This window comes from Streptopelia decaocto (assembly GCF_964273445.1).
Source record: "Streptopelia decaocto genome assembly, chromosome: 1".
NCBI classification, from domain to species: Eukaryota; Metazoa; Chordata; class Aves; order Columbiformes; family Columbidae; genus Streptopelia; species Streptopelia decaocto.
The window spans coordinates 180707968-180732612 of NC_138663.1; the positions used below are offsets into that span (position 1 = coordinate 180707968).

The 24645-nt window shown below is 44.4% G+C and overlaps 1 protein-coding gene across 1 annotated transcript in view; it reads right to left on the reverse strand.

Annotated features, from left to right (window-relative positions):
• Positions 1 to 7648: 7648 nt before the first annotated feature.
• NUFIP1 (nuclear FMR1 interacting protein 1) overlaps positions 7649 to 24645 on the reverse strand; it is a 93477-nt gene continuing 76480 nt past the window's right edge. Inside the window, exons 13-15 of the transcript XR_014186173.1 lie at positions 14900 to 15018; positions 9544 to 9671; positions 7649 to 9078 (exon numbers count right to left, since the gene is read on the reverse strand). The gene's annotated coding sequence lies outside the window, so the exon portion shown is untranslated. The remainder of the gene's footprint in view (positions 9079 to 9543; positions 9672 to 14899; positions 15019 to 24645) is intronic.

Here is a 24645-nt window from a genome sequence, read left to right on the forward strand (position 1 = left end):
TCCTGCCTCAAAGGTCATCTCCAGGGAACTTGGGGTCATGCTGGAGAGTGCTTCTGGTGGGAGAAGCAGTTGCCCAGAGGGCTTCTGCAGAAACACCTCCTGGTGATGGGAGTGTTTGGCTCCACCTAGGACCAACAAATATGCTGGCCAACACAGAGGTGAGCAAAGGACTGACAAGCATCACCAGGCTTTGCTGGAAAGAGGGGCCACATTTGCTTCACCCAATGCATTCACTCTGCTATGGTCAATGACAAAATCTTACAGATTCCTCTTGTGATGCTTCTTTCAACTTACCAGTTTTATCTGTTCCTCCTTCACAAATTTGCACATATTGAACTGAGTGAGGGATGTATCTGCAACACTGCCCATGGCTGGAAAAACCCTGCTTCATGGTTTCTCAGTGGATGCTCACAAAGGATATAACTTTGGTGGGGGGAAGGGATTATTTAGTGTGGTTTGTGATTGTGCACGTAGGGACAAGGCGCAAAAGCAAGAAAATCTGTGGGATAGCTGGGATTTTATCAACCAGAGACTCTCTCACAGGATGGTTTGTCCTGTGAAACACTTTAGGACAGGGCACATTCCCACAGAACACAGCAGAAGCCATCCGAGGACGTCCCCGCTCTAACTTTATCATTTCTATTAATATAAAAGTAGAGGCAGAGCCACGGAGCACTGGAACAATCCCTTCACTGTGCAACTGCCCATGGGTGTATGCAGATGGTGTGATTGCCCTTGTGCTGGGGTAATGACAGAGTATTTAACCTTTTCTTTTGTAAGCTCTCATTAAAACCTAGCCCCATGTGCACCTCCTGGTTATATGGTTGTGGTAGTGTAGGATCGTGTTTTTCTCATTAAGAAAGAAATGGGTTTTCCTCTGTCTTGTGGACAGCCTCTCTAAGTTAGACACAGAGGACGGGTACAATGCATGCAAACTCCTTGTTGCTCTAACATTCAAAGGGTTTGGCTTTACTGCATCCTAATAAATAGCTAAAATGTTCCATCAGTTCAGTAGCATGGGGAGTGAGAACAATGTATGACCAGATAATTAAATGTCTTGTCTTTAAACAAGACACAAAGTCATTTTCAATAGAGGCTGCTAAACCAGATGCCCTTGCTCATCTGACATGCTTGCAGGGCTGTGTTTGGTATTCTGTGACAAGTGATTATGTGGGGATTTTGCTGGATGCAAACACTGAAAAAAAAAAACCCTTGTTTATTTTGCAGTTCTGGCTTACTCATCCCAGATATGACTTTTCCAGTCCTGTTGAGAGCCTTAGAGACCATGTGTAACCCCATTCAGCTCTGCCCTGGCTCAGCACAAAGGAAAAAACAATATACAGGCATCTCTGCATAGGCAGGAGTGTAACCTCATCCTGTGTCCCACAGGAGGAGAGAAGCCATTTGCTGTCTCCTCTGGGGAAAAAGGTGCTATAGGCCACGGACAAACAGCCCCTGGTCTGGCTTCACCCTATAGATCCTCCACTGAGCAACACTGAATTGCACAAGAGCAGGGCCAAATGTGATACCTCAAATGACATGCTGGAATCTGAGAATAAACTATGCACAGAAATAAAAACTCTTCTTCAGTTGGCCATTTATATTCTGACCTACATGCTATCAAACCGTCTATTCTATTCTATTCTATTCTATTCTATTCTATTCTATTCTATTCTATTCTATTCTATTCTATTCTATTCTATTCTATTCTAAAAATGATGCGCTACAAAATTGGTCAAACCAGTAGCTAAAATAATTAACCTCAAGAAGGTAAACAGGATACATAAAGAAGAAGATAAACCAGCCAAATGCAAAGGACAATTGTATCTTACTAATCTACGGTAATTCTTTCCACAACTCAACAAATAAAAGCTGGTGTACCGTTTTGGCTTGGATGTTTGTGACCAAATAGCACAAAAAAAAAAAAAAGGATTAAATAATGAGGCAGCAAAAATTGCTAATTATGCTTTACTTCCAGATGAGTGAAAGCTGTAGGGAATTATGCAGGGACTTAACGACTCACAGTCACCAGAGCAGCACAATACTACGTGAAGTCCCCAGATGCCAAAAGCAGCCTGATGCGCGTTGAGAGGAATGTCACGAGTACTCAGGCATACCTCACACAGGGCTTGACATGCATCAAAACCCGCCCAAAACCAAAAGAACTCTCCTCTTCTTCTTTCACGCTGCCTCACAGCTTCCCATCAGTCACAGAGCTGCCTCCTACAAACTGGTCCTGAAAATGGCCTTTAATTGAAACAATTTTTTTGAAAGATGGCAGAAAATAATCTCCTCATGCTGCTCTCCTTTGTGGTCCTGTGTCTGATTTTGCCTGTTTTGTACCTTGAGCTTGGTGGGCTTTGCTCTATGTGTCTGCAGAACCCAGCTGTGAGACACCCTGCTCCATTGGCCACGACTCTTGGCCAACACAGTGATGTGAATAAAATTGCATTAAATTGAAGCAGAACAACTTGAAAAGGGATTTGAGGATTTTTTAAAAATATGATGTAGAATTAACTGACCACCTTGGACAACCATGCCGCAAGAGATCATTGAGATAGTTGGCCCTCAATGAGGAGGAGGTGTTTAAAAATAAGAATCCAATTCTTTCTCACAAAATAACTTTTTGTCTCATTTTTCCAATGTCACAAACCAGTTGTGAAGATTCTGTGAAATGTCACCTCTAATATTACTCTCTAATTGTCCCTTTAAATATTTGTTGGGCTTCCCTTTGAAATACAATATTTATCTCCAATTGCACTCAGAAATCAGACAGGAGGGCAGAGGGATTCTGGCTCTATGTGAGATGACAATTCCTCTTGCTCCCAGCAAAGCCTGTTTGGCTGCATTCACCAATTACACCAGATACTTTATGATCCCTCAAAATTCCAAATTGTTGAGCTGTTTTCCAGCTATTTGGACTGGAACACAACAGCGTTCCCAGGGAAATCCTGGTTTCAGAGCAGAGCCACACCTGGAGCGGTCGAGAGACCAGCAGCTGTGCCTGGGAATTTGCTCCTGAGCTCTCATCTCCTTTCCAACCTGTCTGCAGCCTTATGAGCAGAGGGGGAAAAAGGTCTCCGCTGGGACGCTGGATTCGCCAGCCGACAGGCAGAATCTGCTGCACATCGCGGTCCCAGATTGAAGATCGCATGTGACCCCCCGGCAGCCTCCGCATCTCCCGCCAGCTGCCTCCATGGCCAGAAGTGAGAATGTTAATAAACACCCAAATGAAAGGAAGTTGTTGGGTTGTAATTAACATATGCCATTAGTATCTGTCGCTTTGGCCGGCCGCAGCAGACAGGCTGAACCCATACATACAAATGAGTGTCTGCCCGAGCTGTGGGGAGGGGAGGGAAGAGATGATTTCATTGTAAGCATCTGATGCTGTCAGCAGCTTTAAATCACACGGGTACTTACTAACAAAAACAGTAACGACCATTGTGTCCTGGAACAATAATATGGCTTTTAAAACCTTGTTTTATTCAATAAAGAGTTCTGAATTCTTGCCTGCCCTCTTCTTTTCACTAGAGATGCTTGATTTAAAAGATATTCCAAGGGGGAAAAATAAAGGTCTGGTCCACCAAAGGTTGATCTGCACCTACGGCTCTTTCGCAGCTCTCCCCAGTGCCACTACCAGTGGGATGGGTGACAGCACCAGTCACATGGGAATCACATCAACCTGCTTCCGAAGAACCTCAACAAGGGCTTCTGGAAGGTCTCTAATGAGCCCAAATACACCTGTTCTGGCCAGGACCATTTTGCTGAAGCAATGATGTTACTTTTCTGTGTTCGTTACCCATAATTATCTTTGTATGGCTGTGCACTGCCTACCTCACAAGTTCTTCTCACTTAGGGAGCCGAAAGATTAAAATGCACAGACAAGCCCCTGCCCATCGGCACTGCTGGAGACATCCCCGTTAATTGCTGTCGCTCTCGCCTTGCTCCACAGAGATGTGGCAGGAACTGAAGGCTTAGCAGGTCTTATCCTCTCTAAAAATAAAGCTTCTGTGAATTCAAAGAATGATGGTAATTTTTAACCCCCAAATATTGCTGGAAGTTAATTGTATTTTTTTTTTCAGCCGTCTTAGTCCTCCTCTAGGTATTAAAATGTTTATTTACATAAGCGATTAGTTCAAGTACCGTCACTACCAAAACCAGCAGATCTAGGACTGCAAACGTGATTCTGCTGAATTGCTAAACTGCAGCAAAAAACAACAAAGTCAGAAAGGCCTGGGCTGTTTTCCAAGACACGGGATTTATATGATCACATTCTGCATCTTGGTTCAGTCTGACAGAGTATTTTCCTACTTTCTGTATTAAAAGAGCTTCAAAGGTCTCTGCAGGAGTTTCCCTTTGGAGGCATTTGAGGTGGTAGATAACAATTAGACATTTCTATAGTGCAGAAATTATTTTCTTTGCATTTCCCATTTCACAGGCAGAGCTGTGGTCAGCAACTCTGTCTGACTCTGCCTGTCATCTTCCTGCTTTTAAAACCCCACAATTCTTCTATTTACTGTCTTTTTTTTTTTTTTTTTAAGTATTACTGCATCTGAAAAAAATCCTGTTCTGTTGTCCTTGCTTCCAGCTTTCCGCAGCAAAACTGCCACTGTCTCCAGCAGAAATTTTGTCCGAGGAGGAACTGCAGAAAACCCATAGATTCTTCCTCGGTTAGCAGGTCCAGCTGGATGCAGCCAGTGCTCCCTGAAATGGCCTGGGAAAAGCTGTGGGACTGTCCCCTTCAGCTGGCCCTGCTCCAGGGGAAAAGCCAAAGGCCAGATGGATGAGGAGCTGGCAAAGGAGGTGTTTGGATTGATGGTTTTCCCAAACTTCATGATAAAATCCTTAGAGGTGGTTGTGGCAGTACATTCTCCTCTCCACACAGAGATGGACCCAGCCACTGGGCGCACAGTGAGGCTGTCAAGTGGGAGGCCTGGTTTTCCAGCCTTTACACCTCCCATCTCAGCCCTTGTGTAATTCCCCCATTTTCCTCCTCCTTTACATCACAGCATGGGCAGGAGGCCAGTGTAGCCACCCTGCATCAACAAAACCACACTGTCATTATCGTCACCACCTTTCACCGTACAGTATCACAGTATCACAGTATGTTTGGGATTGGAAGGGACCTCAAAAGATCATCTAGTCCAATCCCCCTGCTGGAGCAGGAACACCTAGGTGAGGTCGCACAGGAACATGTCCAGGCGAGTCTTGAATGTCTCCAGCAAAGGAGACTCCACAAGCCCACTGGGCAGCCTGTTCCAGTGCTCCGTTACCCTCACTGAGAAGTTTTTTCTCAAATTCAAGTGGAACCTCTTGTGTTCCAGCTTGATCCCATTACCCCTTGTCCTCTCATTGTTTGCCACCAAGAAGAGCCTGGCTCCATCCTCGTGGTACTCACCCTTTATATATTTATAAACATTAATAAGGTCACCCCTCAGTCTCCTCCAAACTAAAGAGACCCAGCTCCCTCAGCCTTTCCTCGTAAGGGAGATGCTCCACTCCCTTAATCATCTTTGTTGCCCTACGCTGGACCCTCTCCAGCAGTTCCCTGTCCTTCTTGAACTGAGGGCCCCAGAACTGGACACAATATTCTAGATGGGGTCCCACCAGGGCGGAGTAGAGGGCCTCAATGCCCTCTACTGGAAAGAAGACCCAGGCTGCCATCCTGGTTTCTCCAAGGACCCACCACCAGCTTCTGGCCCTACCTAGGGCTAGGGAGAAGTCAAGGTGCTGCACCACATCCCCAGGGGAATCAGGGAGCTGCAGCCTGTATGACCAAGCTTGCTTTGGTGCCACTGCACTGCTGCACTGCAAGATGGTACTGGAAGGATGTCTTCAGATGGAGACCTCAACATGCTGTCAGATTTTTGGGTGGAGAAATATCCCCGTAATGCCACATCATGAAGCTGCTGCTTCTCACCAAAAGAATGCAATGGCACTTATTCCACCTTCAAGATAAGGTAGGCTGGGGAAAAAGCACTGGATTTGGCACCTGCAGTTAGAGCCCAGTTCTTTCAAGGTCTTCATTCAGCCTGGGAATAGATTTCAGAAGCCTTTTTTAACATCGAGAAAAAGGGGATAGTCTTGTACTGTGGATATCGTCCCCTGCATGAAGTCCAACCACCTGTAACAAGATTCTCAGGAAGAAAATCCAGCTGTTTTAAACCAAATTCCCAGATCAAGACATAAACCCAAGGGAGCTTTATGGAAGCTAATTTCACTAGTTTTATCCACAAAAGCTCTTTTCTGGGTGGTGCGAATGTTCTTTAACCTTTTTTTGACACTACCCTAAATATTTTAATGGCGAAGCTGTTCCACCCAAAAGCAGTTGTTCAGCTACACAGAGTTCAAAGGCACAAGAAGAAAAGGTTGCCAGTGAAAAGTTCCATTAGGAAGTAGATTTAATCTTATACTATGTATATTCATCATTGCTTGACATATTTAGCGCAGTGCCCAGGGCAACCCATTGCATGAGGTGGAGATACAGATCCAGCCTCAAGCTTCTTGCTCTCCATGGGTGCGTCTTCTGCCAGTCTGAGCCAGGGCTGCCACTGTCCTGCTACCCTCTCCATCCCCATGCTCCCATCTCCTCCATGGGCCAGCACTGATGTGTGCCTGGCACCATGGTGTGCACCTTCAGCTCTTCCACCAACAAGAAACATCCCTGCAAATAGCTGGGGGGGTTGTTTTGTGCTGATGTGTCTTAGTGGCTCATTCCACCCCCACGCTGTCAATGCAGCAGGGACCGAAATGGCATGGAGCTGCACCTTGGGCTTCACATGGGGACTCCTGTGTGATCTACTCAGCTCCTATGAGCTTTTCTCATGCTCCAAGTTAAGCAATTTCGCAAGTGAATTTTGCAGGATTGGTCCTTACGTTTCCACCCAGTGGTTTCCACATATTCTGATTTCATGTTTTTTTCAGGTTTTAGGGGAGCAGTTTGACCATGTTGAATGCAGCAGCAGGCAGTAAGCAGCTCTGTTAGCCTCAGAAAGGCTTCAATGTTTACTTTTCCTTTATTTTGCATATCTTGAAGTATTTCAGTGTGTTTCTCCATCCAAATTTTTACCCTAGGTGAAAACACACATTTTTAATTCCAAAGGTAATGAGTGATAAGCCCTAACACACTGGAAATGAAAACTATCATGTTTTTCCTTCATATCAACTGTCTGCTAGAAATAAATTATGAGCAGGTGTGTGTCAGTCTTTTTGAACGGAGGCACCTGCACACAAAAATGCCCAGAAACACCCATTTACTAACATGGAGGTTAAAAACTTCAGCTCCTGTATTTGGTACCTTTGTGATAATGAGGCATGAAGCATCCCAGCTTCTTTGCTTGCACTGTTCAGCCCCTTGCCCATGAGATGCCACCTCTCCTACACCACCAAGAACTGCTGATCTGGTAAGCAGAGCCCAAAATAGGGCCACACCTCATGCAACAGGGAAACCAGGTTTCCTTCTGCAACTAGTTTGTTGTTGTTGTTTTGTTAGCTTCCTTTATACAAAAAAGAAGGACTTGAGGAAGAATCGGGAAAAAAAAAAGAAAAAGTGTCCTTCATGCTTTTTTCATTTCATTAGAGGAAACTAGAAGGTTATGGAGGTTGGTATAAGAAGCAGAGCAAGAAAAAAATACAGCAGTTTCAGGATTAACATGTTTTCTTTATTAAGCTCTTTGTTGCTGTGAAGAAAAGCAGAGGATCTTTGTGATTTGTTTGCGTTTTTGTAAGACAATCTTTTATCCAGTTTCCAGTCTCTAAGTCTCACAAATCAAGTGCAAGTATCACAGCATGATGGATCCCATAAGGCATCATTGTCTAGAATCACAATATTACACAAAAATCTCATGTGTGATTTTCTTGTAAAAATTTAAATTTGCCTTCTAAACTGTGACTCTGATATATATGTATACAGAGAGAAAAATAAAAAATACCAGCATGGGTTTTTTAAGATAATGTGTACTTTTAAAGCTCATTTTCTAATTTCGAAGGGACGTGACTCATGCTTTCTTGCATGCTTGGATGTGACAGTGCTGCTTGGTAGCACACAGACACGAGTGCAGCAGCTTGAAAACCCCAGTTCATGTGAAAAATAAACGAGTCTTAACAGCTGCTTACTTCCTCTGTGATGTGGTCATCTGCCGTGTAAGTTATCTGGACACATGAGTGTATATTTTTAAAGATGACACAAACTTCTCCCAATGTCCATTAATCAAACACTTCCCTTAAACGCAGCTTACACATACACTGCCCTACAGATCTAGGAGGTCCAATGTTCCTCCCAGGCTAATAGCATGTTACAAGTAAATTCTTCCAAAGGGAAAGGTGAATTCTGTACCCAGTCTGAATTTTGTTTAGGTTATTTGAGTGGAAAGCCTCACTTCTTGCCTACCATGCTGGAGAACCTCTAGAAGATTTGGCTTCTTCCATAGTGTGCATACTCATTGCTTTCAGAAACCTCACCTCCTTTTAGGATGTTGCAGGCCAAGAGATGGAAATTGCTGGTCACTTTTGAAAACATGGCCCTTTGGCATTGTTTGCGCATGAGGATGGCTAGAAGGGCAGCAAGATGAAGGCTGTGGCCAACGATGGCCAGAGGAAGGAGGTTGCTCGGGGTTGCTGGAAGTGCAGTGCTCCTGTGCTTCTGAAAGTCCTCCATGAGTTGAGCCTTCCTGGGAAAACAATGGCAATCTAAATTTCTAATGTAGCAAAACAAGCAGGAAAAAAAGCACCTACTTTCAAAGGCCCTTTTGTGCCTCATTAAAAAACTGAGAGAGACTTGAGGGAGGTCTCACTGCTCAGTCCCTCTAATCTTCTTAACTTTGTCGTGGGTTTGTTTGAGTTTTTTCCCCCCATTTGTGATGGTGATAAGCACTGACAGCCATGAGACAACCTTTCTGAGTCCCCAGCTCCACATTCAGCAGTAAGGGCTGAGGAGCTGGAGCTCTGCCTCCCTCCATGTTCACTGGGATGGAAACTGACTTTCTGCCCCATGCGTTTATCCAGGTACTTAGCCAAATTCTTTGTATTTCCATGCAATCTCCAGCATGGTCTGCATCTCAAGTAGCTGTGACTCCATATCTAAACTTAGGAAAAAAGAGCAAATTATTTCAACATCATGTTGCAGCAGCTGCCTGTACTAGGCAGAAATGGAGAAGCCTCCAGTGGCCAGTCAGGAGAAGAGCTATAAATGTCATAGGTTGGCCACAATAATATTGAAGAGCCACACTCTCTGACAGCCTTTTTTAGGTATATATCATTCAAAATTGATTTGACCTTTCTGGATGGATTTTTTTATATACAGATCCAGTTTGACAATTGTTTCTTCCTCACATGTTGGAATATTTTGGTATCACAAAAGTGCATTTCTGCTCAGAGACCAGATGTGTCCTCCAATAACAATTACGTAGCACAGAGTAGTAAGCCTATTGTTTAGCCCAATAAATCAAGCTGTTTAATCAAAGAAGCCAGATTGTTATTTCTTCACTGCACATTTATAACTCTTTGTTTGACTTCATATACATTCATGCATATATACATGCGTACAGAAATATATATGTTTCAATGCTTGGAGCACTGTGATCTGCAGCACAGGCAAAGTAGAGCCCCTATGTTGGCAAGGGACTGCTGATCCATCAGGAAAGTGTCACTCTGAGCAAGCCAGGGTCCCACGGCTGCAAAGCAAATGTAGACATTGTGCAGGAAGGAGAGAAATTTAGGGAGTGCCCTGACCCCCAACTGAGAAAGCTTGAAGGGCAGATGACCAGCCATCACGGGGCTTAGAAAGAAGTTTAGAGCAGCCATGAAAAGCTGATTCATGAACACGAAACATTTATTACTAGCCAGCGCTGTTTTCCTGTTAAAGCTGGCAACCGGGCAAGGGGAGTGAAGCTGCTTTTCTGATGCTCATACACAACAACCTGCTCCTCCTTCCTCACAGCACAGCGACAATGCTGAAAACCCTCCTCTCCTTCATCTGAGGTGACCCCCTGTCCGGCAGTGCCCTCCAGCACACAGAGTTCCCCCGGGCACTGCCCCAACCCTCTTCCCAGCCCCACACCTTTGCCATCAGGTGGGGTGAGCAGAGAATGGTGGGTGCTGCCCATTCACCCAGGCTCCCCCGTGCCATTGCACCTTCCTCTGCTCTATGGCTCACCCATGGTTTCTTTGCAGAAACACACAACCCTTCTAGATATAAGAAAATGTATCAACTCCATTGAATGCATTTCCATAGGACTACACCTCTCTAGGGCACTTTTGGATGGGCAGCTCTTCATGCCGTAGGCTGCCAACAACAGGTTTAGCTCAGCTAAGCCTTTCCCTATATAAATAACTGCTAGAAGATGAAACACATGCATGGGCTATGTCCTGCCAATAAATCCTGGTTTCTGCTCCATACATCCAACTAGCCCTTCAGCAATTTATCTTCTAACCGTGCTTTTGCACAACAACCTTCATTCTTGACTTGAAGCTGCATATTGCAATTTTATAATTTATGCTGTAGGAATAGGATATATCTAGCTCTTCTTCTGGGATCTGGCATTGCAGAAAGCCTCTGCTCTCTATTTTCTGGCTCCTTTTAATGCCACCGAGAGAGCTACTAGAGAGTGTCCAGAGAAGCGTCACGAAGTTGGTGAAGGGTTTGGAGGGGAAGCCACACGAGGAGCTGCTAAAGTCACTTGGTTTGTTCAGCCTGGAGAAGAGGAGACTGAGGGGAGACCTCATGGCGGCTACAGCTTCCTCACAAGGGGAGGAGGAGGGGCAGGCACTGATCTCTTCTCTTTAGTGACCGATGACAGAACCCAAGCGAATGGCAGGAAGATGTGCCAGGGGAGGTTCAGGTTGGACATTAGGAAAAGATTCTTCCCCCAGAGGGTGGTGGAGCACTGGAACAGGCTCCCCAGGGAGGTGTCACGGCCCCAAGAAGAGACTGGATAATGTCCTCAGACACATGGTGTGAATTTTGAAATTAACCTGTGCAGGAACAGAAGTTGGACTTGATGATCCTTGTGGGTCCCTTCCAACGCAGGACATTCTATGATTCTACCTGACAGCAGGCAAATAGCATTTAATGTGTTACCCCTTGTGTCTGCTTGTCTATTTAAATTCTCATTTTCACATCCTATAACCTTTTTTCCAGAAAGAACTGCACAGGTAAACTCACATCAGGCCCAGACAACCTGTACTGGAAGTAGTACAGGTTTTGGTTACACAACTTTTTGGGTAAAAATTTTACGAAAAGCTAGTCCAGGCCATTTCCACTATCAAAACCGCAGGCCTAAAGTCATTGCAGTGTCCGTGCTGGAACCAGCTGTGTTAAGTCATATAAAAAAATCCTGATGAGCTCTTCCAAGAGGCAGCCACCAAAGCTTCCTTCTCTGTCAGCCTGGCTGTCCCCTGCCTGGAGACAGGCCTCCCTGAGACCAAAAAAGTGTGTTAGGTTACTGCCAAAAAGGAGAGAGAACTAAGAGTCAAGAGATCCAGGCTTGTTTCCCATATTTGAAACAGTCATCCTTTATGGCCTTGTGCAAAAATCACTTTTTTCTCCACTTCCCCTGGGTCCTTATCAGGAAAACTGGAACATTTCCTTACTATCAACCAGTCCTGCCCACCAGAGGGTAAGTTTTAAGGGGAAGGATCTGAGCCTTGCTACAAACAAGTACAGCCCAAACAGGTCCTGATGTGGAGGACTGGGGGCTGGCAGGATCATCTTCTGAATGTAGAGAGGCATAACTCAGCTGGATGCTTTTTTAAACTCCTTGATAAACCATCAGGAAACAGCTACAGTTTCCTCAAGATCAACATGGATCATATTCCCCAACAAAAAGCTGCTCTGGGGTCACCAGAAGTTTACAGCCCTGGAATCTTGAGATGCTTTGGCTTCTCTGGTGAGGACATGGTTTTATGGGAATCAAGTGTTTATGGGAATCAAGTGTTTATGGGGAGAGGATGGCTTTCACCTGGCAAGGCGAGGAACCAGCAGTGAAACTTACACATTTTTGCACCATCTATTGTGCCTGTCAGTGCTATGGCTTTCAAACCTTTGAGGAGAACCTCTTTTGGTTCCCAACTATTTTTTACTACAGCAATGCCCTTCAATAAATTATAATGTAAATACTACCAGGTGACTTTCTTGTGTGGAGCACTGCAAGGTCTCAGCACATGAGTGAGGTTGTTTTCATGCTGGAAAACACGCAGCTCTCGCACAAGTTGCACATCAACCAGAAACATTGCTGTGGGAGGAGGTTTTCTTTTTACCTAAGTGTTTATGTCAAGCGATCCTTCCTTGGACCAGGTTTAGACTGGATATTTTCAGAGGAAGCAACTGACCTGCATACTGACATGTCACTCCGAAAATTGGTCTCCTCCATGTGTCTGGTGTCTCCACCAGTGCTCACCTGCTAGGTGAAAACTTCTCTTAGGTCTCAAGAGAGCCACAACACAAACTGCCCAGAAAAAGCAGCAGCCTAATTTCGAAGAGCCTTTTGGATGTCAGCATTGTGCGTGTCCCCAGTGAGAAACAAAACCATTCGTGCTGATGTGCCAGTCAGGGCTGCAGCCAAGTGGACTTGAGAGCAGGAACAGCTGGATGTCAGTGGACTATTAAAGTGCTGCAGCCAAAAGCCATCGTTGTGGACCTGCTCACATACCACAGACCTCTGGAGAGGATCATCTGCATAATTACAAGGATCACAGATCTTGCACTTCCCCTATCAATGAACATTTTCCTTTTGGGTACAGTATGTTCCTGCAGATTCTGACGATAAACTGCTCTAATGGTCTTTGCAGTCATCTGATTTAGGTGCAGAAAAATGTCCTAGCGCTGAGCTGGAAACACAGCTCCCCACCGCGTGAATCTGCATGGGAACAGGGTGTGTGCAGCACGTTCCATCCACGGATAAGCTAATCCTTTCTGCAGATAAAAACCACCAGCAAAATGTAGCCTGAAAAAGTAGTTACCGAGATTGTTTATTTTTTAAAGGATGGATAAAATTTCAGAGCGATAAAATCATTTCCTTGAACTACTTTCATTCAAATAATTTACTTCCTTTTGAAAGGCTTAATCTTTGCTGTAGGTTTTTTGGGATGTATTTTGTTGTTGTTGTTTTGGTTTTGGTTTTTTGTTGGTTGGTTGCTGGGGTTTTTTTTCACTCCTAGGCAGGGGTGAGCAAGGACAGAGGTGGCCCTGATCTGAATGGGGGGGCATGTGCAGTTACAAGACTGCATTTTGTGATACGGGGAGCACGTGCCACGCCAGCTGGAGCTAACGTGCATGGAGGGGGGACGACGAACACCCCACGGGCCCCTCCAGTAAATGTCGCATTGTACTGGTAAATGCCTCATTGTGTTAATTCACAGGAGCCCTGCAGACAACTACAATGAAAATTGTTGTGTAGTACCAGTGCTCAGGCTGTGTCCAGGGCTTGGATCGTGTTGGTGGGCTTCACCTTGCATGGAAGGAGCTGGTGAGAGGTGCCGAAAGCGCACCATGTGCAACATGGCCAGCTCAAAGCTTTGGACTCAGAGACGGAATCGGGGAGTGAAGTGAAGGCTGAGCTTCTTTGGTTAATTGCATGTAACTTTAGGCAAAACATCAAATAGCATGAGATTCTCTGTAAAGCCACAAAAAGCTGGCTGTGCTGGGGAAGTGGTGAAAAATGAATTGTTTTTTCAAAGTCGCATAATTATTTTAGTGAGATTGTCAGCCAAAGCCTGGAAAACTCTGCAGAGCAAAAAATAAAAGCCACTGAAAAAAAAAAAAAAATAAAGGGTACATCTCTGGCTTAAGTGCTGGCCTGGACTTTATAGGGTATTCTCAACCCCTGCTGTGCAATGCAAGCTGTCTTCTGGAAAGCGGATTTGCAAATGGGAGGATTTAATCTTGACTGCTGTGGAAATCAGTGAAGTGCCGTGGGATCAGGCAGGGAGTCCAGCACCCGTGGGCTTGGGCTCACCTGTGGGAGCTGAGAGCCCCCTGCCCTGAGGCTGCCATGCTGCAAGATCAGGTGGAGGACAATACGGGAAAGCATAAAATGTTACTCACAAATAGGTCAAAAGAGAAAGAGACAGCTAAGCCTTTTCCCTGAGCTGACTGACCTGTGCTGCAACCTGCAGCATGTGAGGACATCACATCCAGATGTCTTTGGCTGTCAAACTTCTCACAGCCAGTTTGATGGGCATTTCAGTGGGCATTTTGACTGCTCCCCCTGCAGAGGGGCAAGGTAGAAGAAGAGGAGCGTGTTCAGCTCCTACACAACAGCAACGAGGGAAGGATGACTCATCATGTTTGCTCTATAAGGAATTTTGTAGGTTTACATGGCAGAATTGTGTCTGTAAATGCAAGTTTGCATCACAACCTGGCACAGACTTAATCAGGGACAAAAGGAGAAAGAAGGAGTTAATGCCTCCTCTGCACCCCTCCCTATATTAGCTACCAGATATCAACACCTACCCCTGTTCCTCTCTCAAGTAATGGCCATGTTGTATACTCCCTCCCAACCCATTCAGATGACTTGAAGCTGCTTTCACCTATTTTGGGGTTGTCTGCCAGCCCATTCCTCAGCACTCTCATAGCACCCAGCAAGCAGAGCACTATACAGATCTAAAAGACAAAAAGATGTAAGAAAAATAGTCAAGGAAGCTGAATTACAGAAACAGAAACTTAACAGGATTTGGTGGAGCTGTCATCAGGTCAGTCTTCCACCAGTATAAGTTCACAGATATAAACAGCAGCTAACTCACTAGACAAAAATCCCAATTGGAGTTGGGTCCATCACTGGAAGATGGTGAAAAGCTGGCACCTTCAGAAGCTGAGCAAATTGCATGTTTCCCAGAGAAACTTTCAGTCGAGAAAGAGGAGCAAACACAACTAGAACTGAAGTAAATAGAAACACAAACATACCTGGACAGGAACTGATCAGAGACAGAATGAGAAAACCAGAGTGCACAGCCTGGGGCTCCTGAAGAGTCAGGTGATAGGTACTTATCCTGTATCCCACAGAGAGGACAGCAAAGTGATTCCTGGAAAACAGGGGTTGTTTTTGGAGTAACTGTGTTGTTGCAGGTTTGAAGGTCTAAGTATGTAAATGAGGCAAAGCCTAAGGGGAAAGGTAATACCAGTCAGTAGATCAGCTAAATACCATGGAGGTAAAACAGCATGTAAACCTCCTGTGGGTACCTTCTCTGTCAGACACTCATTGTGTAATATAAATTGGCTTAATATAAATTACTTTAGGAGAACTAGGTATAAGTGCCTGACAGGATGATGGCAGGCAATTGGCTTTGCACAAAGGCAATAACAGCAGCGATTCGGTTGTAACACTGACTGTCTTAAGACGTGAGCCAGGCAAGGGTACAGGGAGAGATAATATTGTGCAATCTCTCTATATAACTGCATTGTGCAGCCAGATACAGGATCTCTGGTCTGCCATCTCCTGGGACAGAATCATGTAAAGGTTTGTTGTTTCTATTCCAAGGGCTTCTAGAATAAATTGCACTATAAATGCAAAATGAAATCAATAATAATACAAATAGGTGGCTATAGTTCATGTGATTTGTATCTCAATTTTTCATCTTTGATAGCTTTTTAACAAAGCTTAGCATCAACTGTTTCAAGCACACTTAAAATAGGAACAGATCAATTTTCCCAACACTCCAGTAAAAATGGTAAGCTGCCTTATGTGTTTCAGCAGATGAGAAACACTAAACCAAAAAGTGAAGAGGTTTGTCTGAAAGCTCAGGGCAAGTTTGTGGCAGAGTCTGAGACTAAACCTAAGGCTTCCTAATGCCCTACTTGCTATTTGGCCATCTGGCCTCTCTCCTCCAAAGGCACTGACATAAGAGCTCACCTAGGGTTCAGGATCTCCCAGAGCACTTGCAATTGGCCTACGTGGCTTCCTATGTAAAAACCCAAGTGAAAACTCTCTGTCTGTATTTCTGAAATTAGGAGCTCTGCAACAGAGAGAGAATTAAACTAGTGTAGGGCATGAGAAATCCCTCCTCTCTGACTTCTGATGTGACCTGAGTAAGTTTGAGCCTTACTTTCATTAAGCTCAGCTTCCCACCACTAAAACACTATAAAACCATGAAATGAGAATGTTATTAGAAGAAATCCACACAAAATTCAATGGTATATACTTTATATGCATATGTACTGTATATACGACGAATATACTTTATATGGTGTGGTTATCTCAGCACTTAAAAAATCCTTAGCACCAAAACCTAACAAAAAGAGAGAAGTTCTCATTTTCAGATTTTGGGTTTGTGCTGGCATCTCATTCATTTAAGTTTTTCTCTTCCCCTCATTGTCTTGTGCTCACCTTCCACCAGAACATCTTCTTTGCCTGTGTGCCATCAGCTACAGTGTATGCACCATACTTGCCACCTTTGGATTTCTTACTTGCTTCAGTAATGTGAAGAAAATGCAACTTTGTGGCCTGTAGTGACAAAAGATTTCCAAAAGCCTCTGGATTTAATAAAAATAAAAAAATAATAATAATAAAAAAAAACAAAACACCAAAAAAAACCAGAAACAATTTAAACAACAACAACAACAACAAACAAAACCCCCAAACCTACAAAAATCCTTCCCCCCCCAAAAAGCTCCCACACCTACTGTAGACCAGATTCTCCATCCACAGAGCTAGAAACCAGAAATCATTCCTAGTCAGCACAATTACAACCCTATACAACTGCTGCTGCTGCTGAGCAGGGTCGCAGCCCTCTTGGTTACCAGCTCACCTATGCAGATGACAGCTGGAGGAGGGTTGGTTGCGGGGGAAGAGCTGGCTGCACTCCAAAACAACAGCATTAGGGGCAGAGATGGTCTTTGACATGCAATATTTGCTGCTCTCTGTCACTGGCACTGAGTTATTTCTCTTTTTTTCCTGATTCTGTGATAAGCCGAAGATGGCAGCACAACTGAGGGAGCCTGCCCGCATGAGCTGTAGCAGTGATCAAGCTCACCGAATAGCTTCTGACCTGCTCCCAGTGAGTGAGACCTGTCTTGTTTGAGCTCTTACAAAGCTAACGAGTCATTTTCCCTCAGGTAAAGCAAAGCAGAAGTAGGAAGAAAATTGTAATAGCACTGCTGAATTAGATAATCTACCTTTGGCAGCCAGCAGTGTCTGAGAATGGAAGATATTCTTTCTTAGCAAAGGAAAAACAAGAAAATTTAATTTGCAATGAAAGAATTGCATATCAGGTCCTTGAAGCCACTGAACACAGCCTTCTGCCCAACTTTGTCCTTGCTAAAGGCAAAAGAAAGCCTCAGGAAAACCCCTGGAAGCCACCTCAGCCACAGGCAGATGCTGACAATGCAGCAATGACTGCTATGAGTGATGACTGTGAGGAGAAGCGTAGCAAAGCTTTTGAAAGTGGAGAGTAGAGTAGAAAGAGCAGCTGACTTGTAGCCATACAAAGAACCAAGAACCAACCAAATCCCTGAAAAAATAAAAGAAAATTTAAAATATCCAAGGCCTGCGCACCTCCATGGCTGACTCCCACCATCTCATCTAGGCGCATGGTTTGATGCTCTGGGAAATGGACTCTTCCTTGGGCTCTGAGGACCCAGATGCTAAAGGCTAAGTGAGGAATTATTATTGTCAGTAAAAGCTCTGTTCATCATTAAAAGTCAATTTAGTGGATTCCTAGTAGAAGTGGCAAGCAGCATTTCCTTTGTAGCATGAAGACGCAAGGGAAAAATTATTGTTGCTTCGTATTTCTCTGTAAGTAGAGCCAAAGGGACTCAGAACCAGCACCTTGTACTACAAGACAAACACAGAAGCTAAGGAAGACTTCACCCAGCCAATGTTAGGTACATGCATCAGCTCAGGATGCAAGAAAGAAGCCAAATAGATGCTGAACAGTGAAAGCAAAAAGAGGGACAGAACCACTATGTTATGCCATTCTCATGTACTTTAGCCCTTACCTTGTTAGATCTGATTTAACTTGTTTTATTATGTAAAAAAAAATCCCACTTTTCCTCTCTACCTTTGGCTAGCTTGTAATGCAAGTCCCAGAGCAGAGCCAAGACTCAGTGACTAGCAAGTCTACTATGGGGTGCCTTTTGCAGAATAATCTGGATAGTTCCCAGAAGCTGAAAGCAAGTGTATGAGGCAGATCTTATCACCAGTGCAAGGCCAAAAGTTGCACTAGAAGTTCAGGATCCTGAGGGAGAGAAGTTGAGACCACACCATACAATGCATTAGCTGAAAAGCGGGAGACCATGATGGGCAGAACAGTTCTTGCCGGGCAGACTAACCCAACCTTCATCATGTTTAGAGCTGTTTTGAGACAATATGCATTTTTTTCTATTTGTATTTACTCCTTCCTCGGACTGAAGAACTTAGATTCACAACTGAGTGGCCAGCATGGCTTCTGGAGAAGTACATGAGCTGGATGTAAAAGCCAGATACAGCTACAAAGGGGGCAGCTGCAGATCTTCCCATGTTGTCTTGTGACCCCACCCATGTGCTGGATGGTGCTAATGGAGAGGAATGGCAAAGCCCCACTTAATCCCCACCACTAAATATGCTCCTCTAATGTTGCCAGGTCAAGGTCTCAGGCCAAGTGTTTGCTGCAGCAGTTCTGCCTTGTGCAGAAAGTCCATCAGTGGGCTTACTGCCCAGACTGGCCTGCTCTTCTCCACAGCATCTTCAGAGAGGTGAGAAAGAAGGTGCCTGCCTGGCAGAGCAGAGGCCACCCCCAGAGATGCGAAAACCCCCAGCACTGCAGTCAGGCCAAGGGATTTCCTTCCAGAGGCCCCTCCAGGCATCTCCCCGCCCACCATCAGCAAAAGCATGGCAGAGCTTGCAGACACACACTGCTGCAGCAAGCCAATACTGCAGGCTAAGCACATTTGACATGGTAACTTAAAAAAAATGCATTTAAACAAGCAATGCTGTGGACTTTAATGAGCTTTAGAGCTGTGCTCAGTAGCCTTTTGTCTGTGACAGACAAAAAAGGGGAGGTATTGGTCTGCAAGGCTTGGCAATCGGAAAATAGTTTGTATTATGGGGAGAAAAGAGTGAAGAAACACTGGCTGTGAGAGAAGTGGTGCTCACCAAAAGGGTGTAGGAAGTGGCAGCCCTAACGGAACAACTGATGCACCTGAAAATCACTAGATGAGAGTATAATTTTGAGGCAAACAATTAATTTTGAGCAGCACCTGCTGCACAAAAGATGCTCACAGCACTTGAAGCAAAATCATGAGCTGAACATTCTTTAAAAATACACACACACAAAACAAAGCAAAAACCAAACCAAACAAAAAAAAAAAAAGAAAAAAAAATAAAAAATAAAAAAAAAAAAAAAAAAGAAAAAAGAAAAAAGAAAAAACAACACTCCAGTTGAAGGTAAGAGCAGTTATATATAACACCACTACCAAGAGAACCATATAAAACAGGACTTCAATTGTGCAGAAAGCAGCAGCAGTCAGTTGAACAGCTGAAAGGCAAAGAGGGCCAAAGACTGATGCTCAGTGACAGGGACTCACCAGGGAAGCAAGGAGATGTTATCTTTGGGGATTTAAGCAACCTGCAGTCTGTGCCACGCTGGTTTTGTGTGTGACCTTGAAGAAGTCATCCAGTGTGCTTCAGTGTCCTGATGTAAAACAGTCTTTAGGAGAGTGTCTTTGAAGGTTTTTAGAGCACTGTGTAATGCTCGGATAGGAAGAGGTGCTTGCTTGTCAGGATCGAGAACTGGTTGGCATCTGAAAGCATTCATAACCACCCCTGTTTATAACCACCCACCTGTAAAGAGAGCTGGAACTTTCAGCAGCTGGGCCAGCAGTGGGACAGCCCCAGGAGCAGTGTGGCTCTTGCTGCTATCCCACCTTAGAAGCTGAACTAAAATCCAGGTGTTAGTGAGTAGAGCTGTGACCCTCATACCCAAACCTGCAGCTGAGCAGGTGTGGTGGTTGCCACCATGTGCAGGTAAATGAGAAGTTTATTCTATAGGTCTATCTTTCTCCATGCTCCCTGCCTCTAGGGGTCCTATCTGAAAACCTCTGAGGCTTTGTCTGGAGCTGGCTTGTTTGCACCCCAAAACCCTTTCATTCCTTCACCTCTGATTCTGCATGGCTTGTTGGAGGTGTGGGCTGCTTGAATGCAGATAAGCATTCTCCTGACAGACTCTTTTCAACCAGCATCAGAAGCCACCATCCCATGTCGTAGACATAGACAAGCCCGCCTCCACTCCACTGCTTGCCACCAAGTGCAGATCCTCCCAGGGAAGAGTTAAATGGATCCTTTTAATTCACTGAGACAGCCCATAAATGAGGCACAGGCCGGTCCGCACACAGCCCTAACACATTTGTCTAGAAAGGACCAAGTGTGAATTGCAGGTTTAAGCCTGACGCTCATTCCTTTACTGCGCTGCTTCTTCACAGATATTCCTCACCACATTGGAGAGATGCCTGCTCTTGCTGTTACCCCATTTCCTAATTGATCCAGAACCCAGCTGCAGATAGTCTCATTTTTAGTTAATCCTTTTTGTTTATAACCAGTGAAGGGCATGATGTGGCCGGAATAAAATGGCTGGATTTCTTCCCGCGCGCGATGCTCTCACAGTGGTGGCATTCCCTGCCAGAGGAAGCAGCCCAGCGAACCTTGCGGCAGGGCATTACGGTAATCTAATCAGAAAGAGATAAGAGACTGGATGAGCTTTGCAGTGTCTGATATGGATAAACACCAGACCAAAGCTTGTCAGCATTCGTGAGAGAATAAACCGAAACATTTAGATAGCAGTAAAATGATGAGAACTGTTGAGATGAGATATAATTGGCGCCTCACATTTTAAAAGCAGAACCAAACTCATTTAATCTATGTCTCTGAACTTACCCGCTTCCTTTGGCAAGAGAAAAAAAGCTTTGGTTCGATTAGCTGACTTGAGTGCACACAACTCTGAGCTGAGAGAACACTTCTCAGGGACTAATTTATTCCACAAATATAACATATTTTTCTGCTCACAGAATACCCACAAACACATTGCAGTTTCCTTACATATTTTTCTTTGAATTATTTTGGCACATTTTCATTAATTGTTTGCAAGTTCGCAGTTTGCAGTATTTAATGCTTGGAATCTGAGCGGCTGGTTAGTGGCAGTTGGTCACGTACATCACATGCTATTATTTCTGCTGGTTCCTGGCTGAGGCTGTCCTTCATTGGGACCAATTCAATGTCCTTTGATGTCAATGAGAGTCTCTCTCTTTGACTTTAGTGCACTTGGGTCCAGCCTTTTGTTAGGGAAGGAAATGGAAGAAGCCACTGGGCTCAGATTTATTTGTGAACTCAGCAAACATTCATTCCTTCCCACACAGGCCTTTCTCAGCTCCACTCCTAAGAAAAAATGAAGTTTTCAAACATCTATTGGAGCCAAAATTTTGTTTCCTCGCAACTTACTCAGATCAGTAAAAAATGGGCATAAAACGGTGCCCTGATGAACTTCACACTCCACTCCAGTGCATTCAGAAATATCAGAGGAGTGAAGGATGAAGCTCCTCACTTGAACACCGGGTTTGCCTTTGATTTAATATCAGCACCATAAGAGAAAATTCCTGTCTGCATCACACCCCATGGATATCCACAATTTAGAAGTTCAAAACCCTTCTTTCTCACCAGGAGGCACCCCTCAAATGTCTGCATTTCTTCCTGTCCATCTCCCCAGGCTTCTGAGCACCGGTCTCCAGGCACCTCCAAACCCATGTCCTGACAGCATCGGGCAATGAGCTGCCGCAGGAGGACCATGGGGAGAAGCTGGCAAGCCTGTGTAAGTTGAGGCACTTTTTTTTGATCTCTAGCACTTGTGGTGCTGTGAGGGAGCAGAAGAACCAGGACTGACACAGGGGTTTTTCTTTTCCTTCTCCTCTTGGGCAGTGCTATGCTGGCAGCTCATTTAACTTTAAGACTGTCTGCATGTAAAAATACAAATTGTCTTCTCTTCAAAACCGAGTTTAAAAATAGCACTATTTGAGGAGTACATAAATAAGTAATCATTTGGAACACAATATTGGAGTACCCTTCTTTAATTAAATGGTTGCTTGATGCATTTCAAAGCTCTGTTCTGACTCAGTCTTCCTGCATCTCTGTGCTTTTCCTGTTATGAACGAACCTTGTCTAACTGCACCATGAATTTTAAAGCAAACCAGACTGTGCAAAGTAATAAGACTATTAATATCCTAATTGCTGATCTGCGCTTGGGACTAGCCCATTCTCGTGCAGCCACAGGAAGAAATAATGTCTCAGACATGCTGTTAAGCAGGAATGGCTTCAATGGCCATCACTGCCTCCATTTGACACCTGGCTGACAGGAAAACACAAAGAAAATATTCTAATGAGAGGGTACATATATTTTTCCTCTTAACCCACATAGTATTTGCTAGACACAGCCAGGAATGTAATCCTGCCTAGTCAGACCAACCCCTCTTCTGGTCCTGAATGCCACTGGAGGGTGAGTAGAAAGGCCATGCATTTCCCTTTGTTGGAGTGCATTCTTTGTGTAATCCCTGGATTGGATCAGACTTTTTTTAGTATCACAGAAGTGGGGAATGCAAAAGACACATGACATGAGGCCAACAGTTCACCCCATGCCCAAGCAGGATTATTGACTCTGTTTCACTTACTGACTCTGGTTTATTCACTAGTGCTTTGTCTTGTCCAGTTTTAAATTTATCAAGTCACACAGCTTTTGCTCTTCTCCTGGGGTGCTATTAGAAAGTATATCTTAATAAAAGCTCCCTGATTTCAAGGTCTATAACTTCCCTTTCTTAATTTCATGCAACTACTCATGCTGCTCACTTAAAGGATATCAAATGTGGGTTTTTTTTATTTTTAGGGGTCCATTGGCGACTCTTTAGCTCCTCTGTATATATTCAGCAGTTCTTTCTTTTTTTTTGCTTGCAGGTCCTTGTCGCACTGGGAGTCAGATTTCCCCAGCACATCACTCTTCACTTCTCACACAGGCTTGTGGGCAGCTGCCAAACAACTAGAAGCAGGGCACTTTTTTTTGTTCATTAAATGACAGAGGGAAAGGACAGGAGGTGCTAGCTAGAAAAGTGCAAGGAAGATCACAGCCTTTGCCTGCAGCTGGTTTGCTTACACACTTGCTTTCTGAGAGGGAGAAAAGGAGAATAATTTATGTCCAAAGATGGCCATTTTTCATTTGACATGCATGGACCTAAAACTTCCCTGGAGCCTTTCCCCAAAAGGCAACCTAAACTGTGTGTGACAAGGGTCTTGGATCCACACAATTCTATTAAAGGCAAATTTGGTGTCTGTAGCAGCCCTGGGAGGACATGGATAGTTACGTGGTGGAGCTGGGAAGAAGATGAGGCATGCTTCATGGGAGCTCGCTCAGTGCAGTGTTTAATTTGCAATGGTATTGGACATGGAGCAGCACAACCTCCTAAACCCTCTGGTGGCTCTCACCCTTCATTGCTCCAGCTTCACTGAGTAGATGGTTTCTACTTTTCCCCCACCTGAGACCAATGCCCACCAACCAGCCACGTGCTACTACAGCTCTAAACCAACAGCCACCACTTCAGCTTCAAAGGTATGGACTGGTTCTCACTCTGCACATTCACCCCAGAGGCTTGCACAACAGCATTTAGTCAAATCTCATATGGGGCCAGTCATATTTGAAGTGTGTTGCACATGTGATCCCACCACAATCCCATGAGAGGCTTTGGGGCTCAGCAATTGGTTTGTCTTGGGAGCTCCTGAAAGGCCAAATTAGTAAAGTTTCTGTTAAGATTCATCCAGATACCCTGCAGAGATGAGCTGCTTTTAAATCCCATGTTTAAATCTCCTTTGAATATACAGATGACTGTTTTGGGTTGCCAGGCACCTTCATTTTGTCCTCTAATATATGACATCTGCATTAGGATGACACTCATACATTGTACAAGTATGATTCTCCCTTTCATATGTTTGCTTGTTTATTTGTTTGTTTGTTTTAATTCCTTCTAAATATGCAGCAATATTCAACAGAAGAGCTGATGTTCAGAGTAAATATAGGTGTGTATTTCTAAGTACACCTCATGAAACTGCCTCGAGTTCTTTGTAATCTCACCCAATCTGGTTGGCTGCTTTCACTGTTATAAACATGAATCTGCCTGATGCCATGTTCAGGTGATGAACAGGAGTAGGATGGAAAGCCATGGTGGGAGGGGGTTCATGCAGAGCTGCTTTTATAATTTCTCCAGCTCTTTTGGGTTTGGGAGGGGAGGAGTGACTGACCAGACAGGAGCAATGTAGCATCACAGCACACCATGGGGCTGTGTCAGGGCTGGGAAGGAGCTCAGACGCAGAAGAGATGCAGTGCAAGAAAGGCAATTTTCAGAGAAAAAAATAAATGGATTAATCTGAAAGCATTTTTTTCAATTAAAAAGAAGAAGCAGAGATACTGCCTCCCTCACTCTGCTCCTAATTTTTGAGCACTTGGAATGGAGTCACTTCACAGGAAGACTGCCAACATCCAGAAGCGGTTCTTCTTGATTACATAGGATCTTCTGTTAAGTTGCTTGAGGCTTGTGTGGTAACAGCATTATTCAAAACAATAGTGGTCTGTCTTTTATCAGTTAGGAGAACAATGGCAGAATCATCTTTCCCTAATCCCTAATCCTCCCCGCAACTGCTTGAGATCTTC